Below are 3971 nucleotides of genomic sequence, written 5' to 3'. Positions count from 1 at the left end.
TCCGGTGCGGCTGTCTGCCCTGTGTGAGTGACAGCTAGTGGGCGGAGTTTGTGATAGGGGCGGGACTAAGGCAGAGGAAGCACAATGAGGAGGCCTGGACTTCTGTGCGCTCGTGTTTCTTAATAAGGAGCTGCTTTTTGTGTTCAGCTCTCAGTGTCACTGGGGCCTCCTGCGGGGAGAGTTAAACTATAAGAGATTTGTATTGTGAAACTCTTCAGTTACATCTATGAACATGTGTCTTTAGAGTCCCAGCATATTGTGCAATGATGTAAAATAGATGTGTTTATAGAAAGAAATCACTTACATAGAACATACAGAGTTACATACATAATGACCAGGTGAGGAAGGGTCTGTGCAGAAGAGCTTACAATCTAAACGGAAAGAGACACAAGGATTGGGGGCCCTAATTCACTGTGGAAGAGCAGGTCAAGCTCTGTGTGAGGAAATAGAGCCAGGCACTCGCAGGTTAACTGCAAAAAGTTGTAATCGCTTGTTTTTCACTTGAAAAAGGACTTTGCCGAAACATGTCATGTGATTAAAACGTTTTGCAGTTAACCTGCGAGTGCCTGGCTCTATTTCCTTACACAGATGTATTATTTGGACAAAGGCAGAGCTAAAGGTACGAATAAGGCTTAATTGGAACCAGTAATCAGCAGGTCAAGCTCTGGCAGGAAGTGAACTACAACTCCCATCATCCCAAACAGCTTGCAGCCTCGTAGATCCTGGCTGTTTCCACGTGTAATTACAATAGTGGGTAATGTGGGCACTGCTGTTATTGGGGGTGGATGGGGGACAAGAGTTTGTGGTGGGGCCCAGATAAGTGGCAACCCTATCTAGGTAAAACACCTGCCGGGACCGGTATTACAAATTTACCCTTACCCCTTTTTACATCATAGCCCTGCCCCTTTTTGATGTCACACAGCTCTGCACTGCGGCCCGCCTCTTTTTATGTCACAGCTCCACCCCCTTTTGATGTCACGCCCACCCCTTTTTGTTCTTGCCCCACACCAGCTGGTAACAAAATTAGGAAAAGGTGGCAACCCTAGGCCCAGATAGTGTCCATACCGTCCAACTGTCCTGATTTATACCTCCCAACATTTTGGAAATAAAAAGAGGAAACCATTGACTGGTGCCGTCAATAACTAATGTGGTCTGATTGAACGGATTGAAGGTGAAAATCGTTGGACGTGCATCAGATTAAAGTGATTTGGTGGTGAAGGGTGCTGACTGTGAAACCTGTGTTTTCCCAGTTATTACAGTTTTGCTAATGAAGGTGAATTGCCCTTTAATTCTTAAAACGGGATAGTTGGGAGGTATGCTGTTTTCATAGGCACAGTCCCTCTTTTGACAGCTCAACCTGCAGTCCCTTGTTTGTACTGGAAAGAACAGACTGAATAGCCAGGAAAAGATACAATGTTTCTAACTTAACTGGCTTTTGGCAGAGAGCCCAGAACAGCCACACGGTTCAGATAAGATCGTTTGTAACAAATTTGAGATAAGCAAATACGTTGGGAAAAGTTAAGGTGACCATAGACGTAGAGATCCGCTCGTGTGGCGATGAGACCTGGAAGGGGGCGGGGCTGTGATCTGGAGGTTGTGATGCATAGGGGCGGGGCCCAGACACAGAGGAGGCAGACCATGATGTCAGGGGCGGGGCTATGATGCAGTGATTGGCTGATCACCATGTCAATCTTAGGGAATCTGGGCTATCCAGACCACAGATAGTTAATGTCCAGCTAAGGTAGCAGCATGGGTTACATTTGGACTCTCTCTTCAGGATCCAGGCCTTCGCTTAGTGGAAGCTTTCCCTCTCTAAGTTGTAGTGCAACTACACCACTCAGGCTACTGTGCATACAAAATATACAAAATGATTGGGCGCCAGGAGGTTCTTATGATGCAAACAAAGAACTGTTTATTTAATATCTCCAGGTTTACTCCCGTATACAGATGAGGTATTAGCACATGACACACACTACACAGCTCACACAGGACTGGCAGGCTCACAAAAAGCTTATAGATAGAGAGGCACATATAACTCACACAGAGCTTCAGGTAATAGGTATTTAAGCTGAGGAAGGACATCCATTAGACAATTGCAGGAATTCAGTACACCATTCCCATACAGTGCAATGTTCAGGAAGCTGACAGCTAACCTAACACCCTCGTCACTGAGGTCCCTGCACTGGAGGCAACACACAGAGTTGGGAAGCTACTCCCTGCTGCAAATCCTTGTTGGAGCTTCAACTGCTCTTTCTCTTTATATGATCTACCTTTCTCTCCTAGAGAGACTATTACAAGTCTGCCCTACTATAGCTAAACCTCATTCACAGGGTTTCCTGGTCCCCAACTTCTTCTTCACTGTCACTAAGTTCCTTCTCCTCTGGAACAGATGGCAAGATAATTTGCCAGTAACAGTCCTCTTCTGCTTCAACACCACGTGCACAGGTCTCTCTATTAATCTCGGCAGGACTATCCACAAGCACATTTAACCTGACACCTTCTGGGTCTTGTCGTGAACCTACCACTCTAGGCTGGTAAATAGGTCCATCAGCATCTAAGATCTTGTAAATAACTTCCTCTTTTGTTCTGGGTTTCATTGGACCTACTACAGCAGTCTTTTTAGGGTTCAGGCCCAAACTCTTGCACCACTCCGGAACGCTCTGAGGACTCTCAGCAGATGACACCATCTTGTTTCACTTTCTCAGTGTCTAGGTCCCAGCCGTAATCTCAGCAGTGCCCCAAAAATGACATCCGTTTGTCAGTATTACACTCCATGTGTGGCGCTTACCTGATGGCATGGGACAAATCTGAGCCACTCCGCAGTGGTATGGGGAGAGACTGGGTAGCTGGTACTAGCGCAGTGCCTCAACCTAGTGGGATCCGAGAATGCACCTATGGGTGGCCCCACTAGGAATACAGTAATAACACACACACAGTATTGGTTAACTTAAATAACTGTTTAGCTAAAATAAATGGGCACCTAATACAGGCAGCACTCCTAACTGGTGGCAATAGGGCCTCACTAACTGACTGGCTAGCGCAAAATGTCTAGCTAACTATGGAAAGTCCTTTATTGTCCTTTAATAAACAGTCTCTGTATCTTCAGCGCCTCTTTTGGGTATTGTCCCTTTAACCAGGATCCTCACAAATCCTCTTCGGATACGTTAGAGCTCTCTTCAGGCGAATCCAGCACATTCAGTCATACAGTGCGATTACCAGCCCCTTTGGATTCTCAGATAGGAATCACCTGCTGTTTGTTCCTCCAGTCTGCATTCCTCTCACACTCTCTGTCTCTCCAGGCACAGTATGTGGCTTCCCTGTGCCAGCCCGATCCAAAGGAATGCTTTTGGTCAGTGTCGGACTGGCCCACAGGGATACCAGGAAAACTCCCGGTGGGCCCAGGTGTCAGTGGGCCCTCCTGCTTAAAAACATTTGGCATATTTCATGGCCATTACCTATTTCTATGAGAATAATATAGACTGAATAGTTTGAATAACAGATTGTAGCATGTAAAGAAAAGAGACTAGCAGAATAGAGGTTGCGTAAGGAGAGGAATTATAATAGTGTTGAGAGTGGGCCCCTGGTCTAAGGTCTTTTGATGGGCCCCTGGTCTAAGATTTTTGGGTGGGCCCCTGGTGTCCCAGTCCGACACTGATTTTGGTGCAGCCTCTCAGCTCTCTGGGCCCACCAGCAGCTGTCCGGCCTCTATGCCAGGCTTTCTTCTTTTGCCAGTCTCTGTGACTTCCTTTTCCTGCCTGCCACCCCTTAGCTGCTGTGTCACTTCCTACTGCACTGAACAACTGGTTGCTAGGTAACAGTTTACAGCACACAGACACAGGCTCTGCGCTTGATCTCTGCTTACAGGGATAAGAGCAAGGGTTTTGCACTAATTCCCTACACAAACTCGTTTTTTTTACTGGTCCTTTAAAGAGATTGTTCACCTTTGAGTTATCTTTTAGTATGATGTAGAG

The sequence above is a fragment of the Xenopus laevis genome, chromosome 2L (genome assembly GCF_017654675.1).
Source record: "Xenopus laevis strain J_2021 chromosome 2L, Xenopus_laevis_v10.1, whole genome shotgun sequence".
Classification (NCBI taxonomy): Eukaryota; Metazoa; Chordata; class Amphibia; order Anura; family Pipidae; genus Xenopus; species Xenopus laevis.
Note: the sequence above shows the minus strand (reverse complement) of the source record.